The sequence below is a fragment of the Mastomys coucha genome, unplaced genomic scaffold (assembly GCF_008632895.1).
Source record: "Mastomys coucha isolate ucsf_1 unplaced genomic scaffold, UCSF_Mcou_1 pScaffold9, whole genome shotgun sequence".
Taxonomy (NCBI): Eukaryota; Metazoa; Chordata; class Mammalia; order Rodentia; family Muridae; genus Mastomys; species Mastomys coucha.
In genome coordinates, this window is record NW_022196915.1 from 1,944,998 (window position 1) to 1,962,217 (window position 17,220).

The 17,220-nt window shown below is 38.2% G+C and overlaps 1 long non-coding RNA gene across 1 annotated transcript in view; it reads right to left on the bottom strand.

The window, feature by feature from the left end:
* LOC116084904 overlaps positions 1-17,220 on the bottom strand; it is a 144,358-nt gene that overhangs the window by 13,078 nt on the left and 114,060 nt on the right. The window contains exon 2 of the long non-coding RNA XR_004116314.1: positions 16,682-16,892. This is a non-coding gene — a long non-coding RNA (uncharacterized LOC116084904). The remainder of the gene's footprint in view (positions 1-16,681; positions 16,893-17,220) is intronic.

Below are 17,220 nucleotides of genomic sequence, written 5' to 3' on the forward strand. Positions count from 1 at the left end.
GCCTAAATCAATGAGAAGGGTATCAGCCATGAACAACAGGGAATGATTGTGAATTCATATCTCAGGCAAAGGGAAGTACCTCAGCTGACACTTGGTGTCAGAAGACAGCAGAGTACGTAAAGTAGCAGATGCTGTGACACTGAATGCTTCCTCCAACCCCCAGAGGACAGTCCACGGGAGCCTTAGGATCATCTATGGACAAAAACAATTCTTTTTTTCTTTCCTTTTTTTTTTTTTTTAATATCCCTGGCTGTCCTGGAACTCACTCTTTAGACCAGGCTGTCCTCAAACTCAGAAATCCACCTGCCTCTGCCTCCAAAGTGCTGAGATTAAAGGCATGCACCACCACTGCCTGGCCAAAAACAACTCTTAAAGACCCTACATAGCATATAATAAAAGCCATGGCATCAAGATTAATGAAAAGTGAACTAAGTAATTCAGTGACATAATGAGTTTGTCTCTTCACTGTGGGGAAAGCCTTTCTGTCTTAAATTCCCTTTGTTACATTGTGCAGTAGACTCCTATTTTATGGATTGAAATGATAGTACAAATTTAGGAATAAAAAGAGGTTTGAACAAAATAGCTAAAAGAAGACCACAGGGCTAGAGAAAGAGCTCACTGTTCGCAAAGTATTTTCAGTTTATATTTTTTTGTTTCACAACCACCAAGAACTCTAGCACTAGGAGATCTAACACCCCTTCTGGGTTTTGTGGGCACCTTATTCACACCTGCATTTATTTATGAATACATAAATAAAAATAAAATAAATCTTGTTTATAAAAAATGAAGACTTGAATTAATAGTGGTAGCCAAATGCATTAATGCTGAGAAATGTGTTCACTAAGCCTGAGAAACAAGACAGAGTAGATAAAAGACAATATAAAGTAGACTGCTGCTGGTGGTCCAGCTTCTCCACTCTGAGATGTCCTGTGATTCCACTCAGACCCTATATAGCATCTTCACCTCTTCTGTCTATTCACACAGAAAGAGGTGTGACCAGACATGTCACTTATAAGACAATTTTCCCTGTAAGACTGTGTTTTCTCAATTCCTAAAAATGTCCAATAATAAATACACACACATACACACACACACACACAGAGAGAGAAAGAGAGAGAGAGAGAGAGAGAAAGAGAGAGAGAGAGAGACAGAGAGACAGAGAGACAGAGAGAGACAGAGAGACAGAGAGACAGAAGGGACAGAGACAGAGAGACCGAGAGATCAGTTAACCAATATCAGTGAGTTATTAAAAACTTGCAGTGCCATGGTTTATGAAAAAAACTGAGAGTATAAACACATGCTGACCCTAAAGTGGCCTAACTGTGTGTGAACATCACCTAGCACTGAGACACAGAGACTACCCAAACAGAGTAAAGCTGATGTTCAAGGACAAGAAACAATACAAGTTCCAGAAATCATATGCAGTGTTCTAGACGTTGTGGTGTAAGAAAAAATGATAGATCAAGAGATATAGCAAATTAACAGCCACATGTTTCTGTTCCCTAACAAACCCAGAGTCATGGCCTTTCCATGTTCAGAGGTATGAATCTGACCCACTCTGTTTTATCTATCACTAGATGCTGCATCTGTGCTGACAACTATGTCAAGAAGTGTAAGGGGAGGTTCTGATACTAAGGTCTAGTTCCCTAATTGGTTCTTGATTTGTCAATGAAGAAGACAAGGAGCTAATTGTTGAGCAGAAAGTACATGTGGGACTTCTGGGTCCCAAGAAAAGGAGATACAGGGAAGGAGAAGGGGGTGGGGCTTTTCTGCCATGCTTTGGAGGGAAAGGGCAGCAACCATGTAAGACCTCGGGGGTAGCTAGGTCCTGGGGCCTCCACTACAGGCAGGTTGCCAAAGATGTTTGTCAGGGGCTAATTGGAACAAGCCACTTAGTTTAGAGCAGAAGGAGAGAGGAAGATAATAAAATGGTAAGAAGGTATTTGAGCCCAGCAACTGTGCCTAGCAGGCAAGTTCCAAAGTAATAAGGCTGTCAGGTGCAATAAAATGACCTTTAAAACTTCGTGTAGCAGGAGTGGTAGCACACACCTTTGATCTCAGCACTCAGGATGCAGAGGCACTCAGATCTCTCTGAGTTCCTGCTTTCACAGCTGAAACACCTGCCCAAGTGGAATTCCTCCCCATGTTAATAGAATAGAAGACAAAGGGCATCCTGTTCACATTGTGTCACTGGTCAGGATACTTGTCCTTCCTGGACGGACCATGGTTCTATTTACTTTGCTGTGTTTACTTTCCTTTGTGAAATGTAGTTATCATACAAAAAAATCTTGTACAAGATACTCTGTGCATTTTTCTCTAAAAACAATTGTGCATCCATGAACACTCAGAGAATAAACACTGAGACCCTGAAACTGTGCCCCATTGCCTATGGAATTCTTTGAATATCTTCATTTAGTTCACTGAATAGGCAGATAAAGCAGGACTGCATTTTATCACTAAGGCACTAAGGTGAGCTTCCTTACTTTTCCATGTTATCATCTGTCTGCAAACAAAACCCTTAAGGAAACAGTTTTAAGAAAGGTAGTAGAATGGCAACAGCCATTATCAAGCCACTGGGAGAGAAAGTGGATACTTAGGATTTATCAAAAGGGGAAATCCAAAGAGCTAAAACTTTGGACTCTAAGATTACTGATATGTTGAATGGAGAGACCAGCTACAGTTAACTTCATTATGATTGTATCCCAAGAACAATGACCGGTACATAGTACTCAATAAACACTGAGTATACTTATGAGCTATAAAAACACAGAGTACAGCACCCTGTTTATTTTGGCATGAAATTTGAAAATAGCATCAATCTTAGCCCAAAGAAGCTTAATATATTTTGTGTATTTCTGAAATACCAACTGGCATCCTATTATACTTTCTACTATGGTGATAAACACCATAACCAAAAGCAACCTGGGGGGAGGCTTTATTTCATTTTCTATCTTACAGTCATGAAAGTATGAAAGCAAGTCAGAACAGGAGTTCAAGGCAGGAACCTGGAGGTAAGAACTCAAGCAGAGTCATGGAGGAACACAGTTTCCTGTCTCTCTGCCATGTCTTGCTCAACTTGCCTTTTTATACAACCCAGAATGACTTGCCAAGGGATGGCACCACACACAATAAGACAGATCCTTCCAGTTATCAATCAAAAAATGACCCCATCTCATAGACTTGCTTACAGGTCAATCCGATGTAGGCAATTTCTCAACTGAAATGTCTTCTCAGACATGCCTACTTTTCTTTTAAGTTGACAAAAACTATCTAGCATAGTGGTAGTTATGAGAAATCAGAACTTGAGGAGAACTAGTACAAGTCAGAGCATGCTTCTGGAGAAGGGCATCTGCCATAACCTTCTGCCTCAAAACAAGTGATGAGAAAGAATGGGCCATGATGAAAGTGTACATAAGCCTAAAGTACTGAGAAGGTCACTGGAAAGCACAGTGGAAGCCTCAGTTGGAAAGATCTGAGGCTTGTGTACTTGTTCACTGGCAGGCTAGACAGCACATCTGTGGTCCTGAAGAGGCTCACAGGCAGATTAGACAGACAGCACATCTGAGGTTGTGAAAAAGCAAGGCTAGCCTAGTGGAGAGAAGCATGGACTGGGGAGAATACACTCTTGAGAAATAGAGACACTGGGCTCAGAGCACAGCAATGATACCTGTATACTCACTCAATGGATTCACACTAGGGAAGAGGCTGTTGAGAAATTCCAGTTAAAGGAACTCATGTCTTGCTCAACTTGCCTTTTTATCTCAATGTTTCTTCTTCTTGTAAGGTCAGCACCACTAGGAACTGACCTTACAAGATTAAGTTGTCTAAAATTTGCCTGCCAGTCTATGGATCATGATACTCATTACACGATGGTAAAATTGATTAAAGAAAGTCATTCAGCCTTAAAATATGATGTAGGGCTGGTAGGTGACATAGTAACAGAGTGAATGTCTAGACCCTATGTTCAAACTTCAGCACCACCACTTCAATACAAACATACACACACACACACACACACACACACACACACACACATGCCACCAATAAAAAAATTACAGTAAATAACAATCACTGGTCATTTATATCTCTCAAAATCAATGGAATCAATTACCAAATAAAAAGACACATGCTAACAGAATGGATGTGAAAACAAGATCCATCATTCTGCTGCACATAAAAACACACCTCAGAAATGAAGATAGACATTATCTCAGAGTAAAGGGTTGGAAAAAAGTTTTGCAAGCAATTGGACCCAGGAAAGAGTCTGGAATAGCCATTCTAATAACTAAGAAAATAAACTTTCAATCAAAACTATTCCAAAGAAACAGAGAAGGACACATCATTCTGATCAAAGAAAAAAATTCTACCAAGATGATATCTCAGTTCTGAACATTGCCCCAAGCACAAGGGCAACAACATTTGTAAAAGAAGCATTGTTAAAGTATAAATTGCACATTGAACCCCACATACTAATAGTGGGATACATCAAAACCCACTCTCACCAACTGACAGGTCAACAAGACTTAAACTAAACATAGAAATAATGAAACTAAGAGAGATTATAAATCCAATGGACCTAATAGATATCTTCAGAATATCTCACCCAAACACTAAACACAAAAGAATATACCTTCTTCTTAGCACCTTATGGATCCTCCTCCAAAATTGACCATATAGTCCATCACAAAGCAAGCCTTAATGGATACAAGAAAATTGAAATAATGCCTTATATCTTATTAGACCACCATGTACTAAACCCAAACTTCCACAACAACAGGAACACCAGAATACCTACACACACACACATAGAAACTAAAGAACTTTCTACTCAAATCTTTGGACCATAGAAAAAAAAGTAAAGACTTTCTAGAATTCAATGAATATGAAGGCACAACATGCCTAAATTTATGGGACACAATGAAAGCAGGGTTAAGAAGAAAGTTCATAGCTTAGTAGTTAGTGTGCCTCCATAAAGAACACGGAAAGTTCTCATACTAGCAATTTAAAAGTACAACTGAAATCTCTAGAAAAAAAATAAAAGAAGTAAACACAGCAAAGAGGAGAAGGCAGGAAATAATACAAATAAGGGATGGAATCAATCAGTTGGAAACAAAGAAAACAATACAGAGAATCAGCAAACCTCATTGCTCGTTCTTTGAGAAAATCAACAAGATAGACATTTAGTCAAACTAACTGAAATATAGAAAAAGAGTTCAAATAAGCAAACCAGAAATGAAAAGGGATACATAACAACAGTCACTGAGGAAATTCAAAGAATCATTAGATATCTCTTCAAATGCTTGTACTCCACAAATTGGAAAATCTCAGTGAAATGGATAATTTACTAGAAAATACTACTTACCAAAGTTAAATCAAGATCACATAAACTTTTACATAGCCCCTATCACTCCTAATGTAATTGAAGCAGTCATTAAAACTCTCCCAACCACAAAAAGCTGAGGGCCAGATGGTTTTAGTGCAGAATTCTAAATGACTTTTAAAGAGAACAAATACTGATACTCGTTAAACTATTCCACAAAATATAAATAGAAGGAACACTGCCAAACTCATTCTGTGAAGCCACAGTCACCTTGGTACCTCAACCACATGAAGACTCAACAAAGAAAGAGAATTTCTTATGAAATTGATGCAAAAATATTCAGTAAAATACTCAGAAAAGGAATTCAGGAACACATCAAAAACAGCATCCATTGTTATCAAGCAGGCTTCATCCCAGAGATGCAGGGATAGTTCAATATAATAAAATTCATCAGTGTAATTTACCATATAAATAAACAGAAAGAAAAAAAATCACATGATCATCTCATTTGATGCTCAAAAAGCCTTTGACAAAATCCAACACCCTTTGGTGTTAAAAGTATTAGAGAGAGAAGGTATATACCAGGCACATACCTAAACATAATCAAAACAATATACAGCAATCCAATACCCATCATCAAACTAAATGGAGAGAAAATTAAAGCAGTCCCACTAAATTCAGGGACAAGACAAGGCTATTCACTCTCTCCCTATCTATTCAATATAGTACTTGAAGTTATGGCCAGAGCAACTAAAGGACATCAAGAGCATACAAAATGGAAAGGAAGAAGTCAATATCTCTATTTACAGATGATATGATAAAACACATAAGTGGCCCCAAAAGTTCTACCAGAAAACTCATACAGCTGATGAACACCTTCAGCAAAGTAGATGGATAAAAGATTAAGTCAAAGTATCCAGTAGCCTTCCTTTATACAGATGATAAAGGGGCCAAGAAAGAAATTATGGAAACAACACCCTTTAAGATAGCCAGGAATAAGATAAAGTAACTTGGTGTAACCCTAACCAAGCAAGTAAGAGATCTATATGATGAAAACTTCAAGTCCCTGAAGAAAGAAATTGAAGAAGATATCAAAATATGGAAAGATCTCCCAATCTCATGGATAGGTGGGGTTAACATGGTGAAAATGGCCACTTCATCAAAAGCAATTTACAGATTCAATGCAATCCCCATCAAAATTCCAAGACAATTTTTATAGACATTGAAAGAGCAATTTTCAACTTCATATGGAAAAAAATGCAGGATAGCCAAAACAATCCTGAAGAATAAAGGTACTTTGGGAGGAATCACAATCACTGACCTTAAGCTGTACTACAGAGCAATAGTGATAAAAACTGCATGGTGCTGGTACAGACACAGATACATTGATCAATGGAATCAAATTAAAGACCCAGAAATAAACCCATATACCTATGGATACTTGATCTTTGATAAGGAAGCCAAAACAGTACAATAGAAAAATAAAAACATCTTTAACAAATGGTGCTGTACTAACTGGATATCTACGTGTAAAGGAATGAAAATAGATCCATATTTATGATTTTATTTATCTAGTACAAGTGGGTGTGGAACCTTAACATAAAGCCAGACACATAGAAGAGAGAGTGGTAAATACCCTTGAGTGTATTTGTACAGGAAAAAATTTCCTGAACACCAATGGTTCAAGCTTTAAGATCAACAATTGATGAATTGGTTCTCTTGAAACTGCAAAGCTTCTGTAAGGCAAAAGATGATGTCAATAGGAGAAAATGGCAGCCTACACATTGAGAAAGGATCTTCATCAACCCCTATATATCACAAACTGTTAATATCCAAAATTTATAAAGAAGTCAATGAGTTAGACACCAACAACCCAAATAACTCAATTAAAAATGGGGTATAGAGCTAAGCAGAGAATTCTCAACAGAGGAATGGCTGAGATGCATTTAAAGAAACGTTCAAAGTCCTTATTCATCAGGGAAATGTAAATCAAAACAAATCTGTGATTCCATTTTATACTCATCACAATAGCTAAGATTAAAAAAACACATACACATAAGAAATAGCAGATGCTGTCAAGGATGTGGAGCAAGGAGAGCACTCCTCCATTGCTGGTGGGAGTGCAAACTTGTACAATCACTTTGAAAATCAATTTGGCAGTTTCTCAAAAAACCCTTAGGACCCAGCTATAGCACTCCTGAGCATATACCCAAAAGATGCTCCAACATCCCACAAAGACACTTGCTCAACTATGTTCATAGCAGTTTTATTTGTTATAGCCAGAAACTGGAAACAACTTAGATGTCCCTCAACTGAAGAATAAATGAAGAAAATATGGTAATCTGCACAATGAATACTATTCAGCTATTAAAAACAAAGACATTATGAATTTTGCAGGCAAATACGTGTAGCATGTAGTTTTTATTACCCTGCTTTAAGCTCCAGGCAGACCATGGTACCAGCCCCACCCAGGTTCCCTTGGATCTTCAAATCAAAGACACACACACATCAGCTTATTTTTGATATGCTTTATCTCAATGACCAGGCTCTTCTAAGCCTTCCTTGGCTACCATGCAGTTCTTTTCACTCCCAGCTCAACACCTTAAATCTGCCCTCAACTTTAGTTGCTTGGTTACCTTTACCCCTAGATCAACAACCTAAATCGGCTCTCAGCTCAGTTGATCTCTGATCTCCTGCCTGCTTCCCAAGGTCCAGTCGGGGAAGTGGTCAGTGGCCACTTTACCCTAGATCTCACATGGCTGGTAGCTGCTTCTCCCTCTCTGAAACATGGTGAAACTCTTTCTTCTCCTCTCTCACATCTGCTAGCCTGTCTGTGGAAAAACTGGAAGTCTTGCCTATTCTGACTAGCTCATTGGCCACTAGCATCCCTTCTTGATAGATCAAGAACCAAATGGAAAACAGGACCTTCACGGTTCCCATACAAATTCCTGAAATGAATGGAACTTGATATCATTCTGAGTGAGGCAACCCAGTCCTCAAAGGACAGGCATGGTATGTACTCACTTTACATGGATATTAGCCATAAAATGCAGCATATCCATGCTACATTCCACAGACCCAAAGAATCTAAAGAAGGAAGGCACAAGTGAGGATCTTGAATCTCATTTACAAGGGGGAATAAAATAGTAATAGGATGCAGATTGAGGGAGGAAACTAGATGTGGGAAGGGATGGGAAGGGAAAGGAAGTAGTCGTGATCAGGTGTTGGGAGGGACAGGATAGATGGACAAATGACCATGAGAATGAATGGAAATCTGCAACTGATGGTGGTGGAGCAGTAGGGGGCATCTCCAGGACAGGACAGAGACCTGGGATAAGGGAGGCACCCAAGAATCAATGGAAGTGACCTTAGCTGTGAATCATAGCATTGGAGATATGGAACCCAAAGAGGCTACCACTTGTAGCCAGGCAGGAATTCTAGTGGAGTGATCGGGAAACAACCCACCCACAAATCAACCCAATATTTATCTACAAGAAATGCAGAGATAGGGAGTGAAGCAGAGACTGAAGAACTAGCCAACCAAAAACTTGCCCTACTTGAGACCTGCCCCATGGGCAAGCACTAATCCCTAATACTACTAATGATACTCTGTTATGTTTGCATATAGGTGCATGTTGTCCTTGTGGAGGCTCCACCCAACAGCTGACTCAGACAGATACAGAGACTCACAGCCAAACAATGGATGGAGCTTGAGGACTCTTATGGAGGAATAGGAGGAAAGATTGCAGGCCCTAAAGGGGGGATAGGAACTTCACAGGAAGACCAACAGAGTCCACTAATCTGGATCCTTGGTGCTCTCAACATCTGAACACCAACCAAAGAACTGCATGGGTTGGACTTAAGCATCCCCACACATATGTCTCAGATGTGCAGCTTGATCTTCATGTGGGTCTTAAACAACTAAAACAGGGGCTATCCCAAAAGCTGTTGCCTGACTGTGGGATATGTTCTTCTAGCTAGGCTGCCTTGTCTGGCCTCAGTGGGAGAGGATGCACCTAGCCCCACAGAGACTTGAAGTGCCAGACTGGGAGGATATCCAGGGGGGATTCCACTGGGACAGAGGAGAAGGGGAATGGGATTGGGAAAGAGGATTCTTCAAGGGGGTGGCCAAGAGTAGGGGCAGAAAGTAGAATGTAAAGAGAACATGAAAAGTATAAATATAAATAAATAAATAATAATAAATATATTTTACTAGGGATTCAATGTCAGCTTAAGAGGATTTCGACATATAACAATTCATAATTATAAATGAGACTTGCAGGAAGTCTTAGAATATTTCACAGCCCTGGTTCTGAACCTGAGTAGTAACTATACAAATGGACCAGTGGACACGTAGCAATCTCGGGAAACACTAATATTTGCTGTCATGGCTAAGGATTGACATGGGATTGATGAAGTCCTCCACATCACAGGCCCACACCAAAAGCATCATTTAAAACATGAAACCTAGATAGAATACAACAGGATTCAGAATGCTGGCTTTAGAACATCTGTCATAAAAATCTGCTTTCTAATTTGAATCAAAGCAGCTGATTTCACAGCTGCTCTCACTTTGACCGTAACCCCATCTTTCTAGTGTATTTGTTTTTACAAGATCTCATTTTCTCTGTGGAAATCATAAGGGAAAAATGAGCTGTTCAGTAAAGTGTGTGTTAATTACGGAAAGACCCATGGCCCTTCTTAGCTTATAGTTATAAGATTGTATACCACTGAAAAATTGAGATTTATCAAGGACAAAATTCACTACACAAATCAATACTCCCCATAGTTTAAGAAAAAAAATGGTTAGCTCTGCTTGAGTATTTTATTTTCCTTGGAAGAATCACAATCATTTACTATATTGGTGTGCCCATGAAGAGCAGGTACAAAACAAAAGCTATTGTATCAATATGAGTCAAGGAGTTTCCTGGCTGGCTCAAACAGCACAGGCAATTGTGTAGACATGTGTGGCAGGTAGACTCAGAAGACAGAGAATCTCAAAAGTTGCCCACCTGTTCTCAAATGTACTCTCTTCAAAGTGTTTTCTATTCCGAAACCTTATTGTTAATCCTGAGAGGAAAACTGATTTTTCCCTCTTGGCATTTTATGCTCATTTTCAGTTGCATAAAAATGTGTGTGGCCTGTTAATTTCAGCTTAAGTATACATTTAAGTACCTTAGTGGACTTTATATACATTTACATCCATTTGCAGACACACTGTGTACATGCATAAACATGTATATTGATTAGACAGGTTGGCAACTGCAGTCCACTACCCTGTTCAATTCCAAAAGAGATCTTCAGATTGAATTTTTATTTCAGCTATGTGAACACCACTGAAAAACTTAATTACCATTTAACTGCCGGCGTTGGATGTGTGTTTAAGATACAAACTTTGTTCTTCATTACTTTGAATTTTCAAATCCATTCTTTTTTATTAATTGATTTAAGTTTTCTTACATTATGATGAGAAAAGATACATGATTTCAATTTATCTAAATTTGTTAACATTTAAAAACATATTTTAAGTAAATAGAATTAAATCACATTCTTGTTTACCTTTTGTACCCCAATTCCTCCCAGAGACACCCCTTTAATACCTAAATAAAAATTTGTTTATAATTTTTATAAACAAATATAATATAAAATTTGTTTATAATTTTTATAAACAATATAATATTTGTTTAAAATTTATAAAATATTATAATAATAAAAATGAGTAATATAAAACTTGTTTGATATAAAACAACAGGCAATTTAACACTCTTATGTAGATGCTTGTCTAAATACTGAAAATATATACATTTTTCTCAATATAAATTTTAAATAACTACAGATATTAAAATAATACATCACTACTATTTTTTTAAATGAACACAAATATATAAAGTCTTTTTGTTTGTTTGTTTGTTTGTTTGTTTGTATTGTATTTAGTAGAGCTTAAAATGTTCACTCTTGCTGGGCAAAGGCACACGCCTTTAATCCCAGCACCTGGGAGGCAGAAGCAGGCAGATTTCTGAGTTCGAGGCCAGCCTGATCTACAGAGTGAGTTCCAGGACAGCCACAGCTACACAGAGAAACCTTGTCTCGAAAAAAAATGCCTCCCCCCAAAATTTTGGCTCTTACTGTGGTACAAGACCAAAATAAGAACAATTTTTAGGCATTGGAGTTCATTGTAATAAGGCTGTACTTCAATGACCCTCACATCACCAAAGGATTTTACCTCCATCATAGCTAAGCTGAGAGTTGACAGTTCTGCTGCACCAAGGAATGAACTGTAGGCACAGTTTTTGGATACAGATTTCCTGCTATGGTCAAAGCTATTTGACTTGAGTGAGTGTCTTTATTCTCAGCCCACAGAGAACAGGTTACGTTCATTTAAGAAATGGTGTGTGTATTAAGATGGTCTATTCATAAAGTCATTCACCAACTGTTTCAATGAACAATGGTTCTGCTTGGAGGGTGACACAGACATTAGGTGAGGGTAAGAATCTGGTTCATTGACTGTGATAACTTGGAAAATCATTCATCTCAGAGAAAGAGTAACTTATAAAGTCCTCTTCTTCAAACTTGATACAATAGTTACAAACATCAAGCAAAGCATTCAGTCTCACTCTTTGTTGTTCTCTTACAAGCCACCTCCCAAGTTAAAAGGTTACCTTTCTTTTGATTGTATAAATAATTTTGAAACATGTAAGCTGTTCTGAAAACCACAGTATAGTATAAAAACATAAAATAAAACAATCCTACTAATAGAGAGACTAAGATAGGAGAAGCATAATTTCAAGACAGTTATGTGGTACCCAGCCAGACACTGGTATGTACAAACAGAAAGTGTGTATGGATTGTACAATATTGGACCTATTTCTCCAATTACCAAATTAGAGAGACCATTGGATGACAGTCATCAAATTTCTAATTCCTCATATTTTTGGATTTCAATTGATTAGTATATGTTGGTAATATTAATTTTCATATTAAGATATTAAGAAAAACTAATTGTTATTTCCTGTTGTTTTTGTAGTTAGAGGTGGAATTTGGTTTGTTTTGATTTGTTGAAAGATTACTTTCTTGCCTCTTCTAGGGTGCAGTTTTTCTCCTAATGTTGTTGTTTTGCATCTATTATCCTTTGTAGGGCTGGATTTGTGGAAAGATATTGTGTAAATTTTGTTTTGTTTTCTCCATCTATGGTAATTGAGAGTTTTGCTGGGTATAGTAGCCTGGGCTGGCACTTGTGTTCTTGTAGGGTCTGTATGACATCTGCCCAGGATCCTCTAGCTTTCATAGTCTCTGGTGAGAAGTCTGGTGTAATTCTGATAGGCCTGCCTTTATATGTTACTTGACCTTTTCCCTTTACTACTTTTAAAATTCTTTCTTTGTTTAATGCATTTGGTGTTTTGATTATTATGAGATGGGAGGAATTTTTTTCTCTGCTCCAGTCTATTTGGGGTTCTGTAGGCTTCTTGTATGATCATGGGTATCTCTTTCTTTAGATTAGGGAAGTTGTCTTCTATAATTTTGTTGAAGATATTTACTGACCCATTACATTGGGAGTCTTCACTCTCTCCTATACCTATTATCCTTAAGTTTGTTCTTTTCATTGTGTCCTGGATTTCCTGGATGTTTTGGGTTAGGAGCTTTTTGCTTTTTGCATTTTCTTTGGCTGTTGTGTCAATGTTTTCTATGGTGTCTTCTGCCCCTGAGATTCTCTCTTCTATCTCTTGTATTCTGTTGGTGATGCTTGCATCTATGACTCCTGATTTCTTTCCTAGGTTTTGTATCTCCAGGGTTGTCTCTCTTTCTGATTTCTTTATTGTTTCTATTTCCATTTTTAGATTCTGAATGGTTTTGTTCATTTCCTTCACCTGTTTTATTGTGTTTTCTTATAGTTCTTTAAGGGATTTTTGTGTTTCCTCTTTAAGAGTTTCTACCTGTTCATCTGTGTTCTGTATCTCTTTGAGGGAGTTATATATGTCTTTCTTAAAGTCTTGTATCATCATCATGAGAAGTGGTTTTAGATCTGAATCTTGCTTTTCTGGTGTGATAGTTTTTCCAGGACTTGTTATGGTGGGAGAATTGAGTTCTGATGATAGCTGGTAACCTTGGATTGTGTTGCTTATTTTCTTATGCTCCCCTCCCCCCCCACTACCATCTGGTTATCTCTAGTGCTTCCTGTCCTGGTTAGATCTAAGTGGAGCCTATCCTTTCTGTGATCCTAATTGTGTCAGAACTCATCAGAGTCAAGCTGTCTGTGTGATCCTGTGATTCTGGGATCCTGGGATCCTGGGCTTGTTAGAGTGCCTAGGAGTGGAGCTTCCTCTGGGTGTTATGGGACTGGCTGCATTGTTTGCGCCCAAGGTCTGCTCAGTGCACAGGCCCAGACAGACTGGAAGCAACTGGTGTCACTTGGCTGGTGGAGTTCCTGTGTGCCTGGGTCCTGCTGGTCCCAGTTAATCCCGGTGTTGGGACAGATGTTGTATCCTCCTCATCTCTGATCCTGGGCATGTTAAAGCACCTGGAAGTAGAGCTTTCTCTGGGCGTCATGGGACTGGTTGTGGAGTTTGTGCCCAAGGTCTGTTCAGGGCACCGGCCCAGACATACCTGAGCCAAATCCATTCTTCTATAAAAATAGACTACTGGCCATCTGTGCTTTGGTAAGCTTACTGGTAAAAATCAGTTGTTGTGGTTATATTGACACTTTTTTTAAATCTATGTTAAAAAAAAATTGTCCTCTGTGTCACCTAATACACTTCATACTTTCATCTATATGAACAATTTATTATGCTTAGTTTCAAAATGTACCAAAGATGAATAATATTTAAGAGGTGAGACAAATTATGTAACATTGTGTCTTCATTTTCAACATCAGCAAACATGGACATGGGAGCAAAAACTCATATGTAAGTAGGCTTATTGAATTAAAGAAAGGGAGAAAGAAATCCAAGAATAAATGAGAGGATTTCTAAGGAATTAGATCATGACCTTTTAATAAATATAAATAAATAATAATTAAAATGTAAATAACTAGTAAAATATATATCTAAGTAGGCTTACTAAATAAAGAAAAGAAAGGAGAAAGCAAAGAATGTCATGAACTTCTTAGGAATTAAATCATGTTTTTTTAATAAAATATCTTTTAAAATTAAAGTCCTGAAAAACTGGTGTATTGATTCTAAATAGAGAAAACAAAATCAGAGGTAGAAAGAACACACACACACACACACACACACACACACACACACACACACACACACACTATGAATTGCAAGTCTAGACATTCAAATAATGAATCAAAGAGACCTGTTTAAGTGTTTTAGTCCCACTCTATAACACTTGATTCGTTTAAAGGAGTGATGAAACTTGGTGGGCACTTCTCAAGCTCTGATCTGAGATGAAGTGGAAGAATCAAAGAGGGAAATTTGAATGAAGTTTAAAGTAGAGAAATAAGAAATTTTGCTTCTTAACCTCTTCTCTTCTTAAGCTGGTCTATTATTCACCATGTGATTAATCACACTTGGATTATAAGTACATGAATGCATTTTGTGTAAATGACGCCTCTTGCCCTTGCTCTGAATTATTTCCCCAAGTTGCCATCTAGATCATTCAGCTGTGTCAGTCACAGGCTGAGTTCTCTCACCTTACTCTGTTGGTAGTATTCTTTAGTAACCAATCCAGATTTCATCTCTTAAAATATAAGTTATTACCCCTTGTGGGGTTTTTAGCCAAATTGCTAAAGCAGGAGTTAGGAGAGAGCAATGGTATGCCAGGCGCTTGGAAATTCCTTGACTAGTCACTCAAACTCAGTATCTGAGAAGCCTGGACCAGGACCTTGCTCTCTGGTCATCATTCCACTCCTTGGTCCTTGTGATATTTATATGAGGAAATCGTTCTGATGAGACACACAGAGCATGGTGTAGAAGATAGGTGGGGGTTTCCAAAATGTAAGTTAGGGATCCCTACAGGGATAAGAACAGACAGAAATCAAGGGATCACTGTAGAGAAAACTCTGAGGGTGCGAATGAACACAGGCTCGGGGCACAGTAAAGTTGCATGCTAATGTACACTCACTGCTATTTGTAAAACAATTGGGTGAGCTGCAAGTACAGAAATCTTCCCTACTTTCCAACAAAAGTGGAAAGTAGGAAAGATTTTTGGAAAATAAGGAATACTTCTTTCTGAGATGAACAGGATTTCTTCTGTTTTTCCAAGCCCACATTAGAATCAGAAAGCTCTCTGATCCTACAGTCTCTGTCCCCAGTTTTCTTTGGCAGAAGCAGCACATAGCCACACAACCAGAGCAGGTGTAAATGTCCCTGACTCTGTTGCCTGCCTGTGGATCCCAGTCCCCTAACTGACCATAGTAGGAGAGAATGAGCCTAGTCCTGCAATGACTTAATAATATGCCTGGAGTAGGGTGATACCCAGCAGGTGCACTCTCTTATTAGAGGAGAAGAGAAAGGAGAGATAGGGGGGTTATGTGAGGGAGGACTGTGGAGAGGAGGCTGCAATCCAGATACAAAGTGAATAAATAAATGAATTAATGGGAAAAAAAGAGTCCTAGAGTCCCTTCCAGACTGAGATTTTGATACGCTGATGATAAGGGAGGATGCTCCCTTCTTGGTGACCTGAGAGCTTGCCTGGGACTGTTCCCAGGAGCTTCCCTCAGTTTCCCTCTAATTGCTGCATTTTCCTGTACAGAATGCTTCTCTAACATAATGAATATTGGCCTGATGTTTTCAAGTAAACAATTGTACTCCATTTAACATCCATACCAATAAGTAATTCAGAAATAATCAGTATTCTCATTCAAATTAATGCAAATTAGCTTATGCAGATTACTAAGTCCCACATGCTCCAGATTCAAAGGAAACTGGTTCCAACTTAAGTAAAGCAATATCAGCGAAAGCAGTGGCATTGTAATTCTCTAGTGCTTCTAAAATCTGCATCCATAGGACACATCACAGTTATGAGATCCTAGGTCAATGTGGTAAGATGGTGCTGCTCGTCCTGCAATACAATGAAGTCGGAGAATTTGCAAGTTCGTATATGTTCACTGGTAATAGAATCTCATCAGTTCAACTGCCAGAGCATAGCTCTATCTCAATTAGCAAAAACTCAGAAGTTGCAAGTGGTTTTTAGTGGATGTACTAAGTATGTATACTAACTGCCACCAGAATAACAATGAGCTTCCTCTGAGGAGCCACAAAGGAGACCTTTAATGACTAGAAGAGAAAAATTTTTTTTCAATTAGCATATTCATTATTTTTATGCAAATTAAAACACTAACAGCTACTAATCAGTGTTAAAAAGCAATTTGTTCTATTAAGAAGTTTTAAACATTCTCCTTAAAACCTTGTTTACCTGTTTAAGTTGTTGAACAATGTCTTTCCTCAAATTCTGAGATAAAAGAAGATGCAGACTGGCTGCCCACTCTTGTTTCTCCTCCTGCAGTTCTTTGTTTTGTTTTCTCTGGATTTTTCTTTGTGAGACAGAGACAGAGAGACAGAGAGACAGAGAGAGAGAGAGAACATGAAGTTGGGTTAAGTAAGAAAATGAGAGGGATCCGGGAGAACTTGAGGAAGGAAAAAGATATGATTAACATATATTGTACATTTTTTAAATAATAAAAATATAATTTTAAAGAAGGGCACTCATTTTGATATTAGTATGTTAGTGACTTTCTCTAATTTTTGTAAATCAAGTATTACAATATGCAATAGTATCACTTTTGGAAGCCTCTCTCTCTCCCCCCTCTCTCTGTATGTATGTATGTGTAAATATATTTGCCTGTGTGTGGGCACGCACATGTGTAGGGGGTTGATATTTACCCTCTTTGGGATTCCAAGCAAGTATTCCAGCCTCTTGATATCTTCATGGGAAAATTACATTTTTCCAAAAAA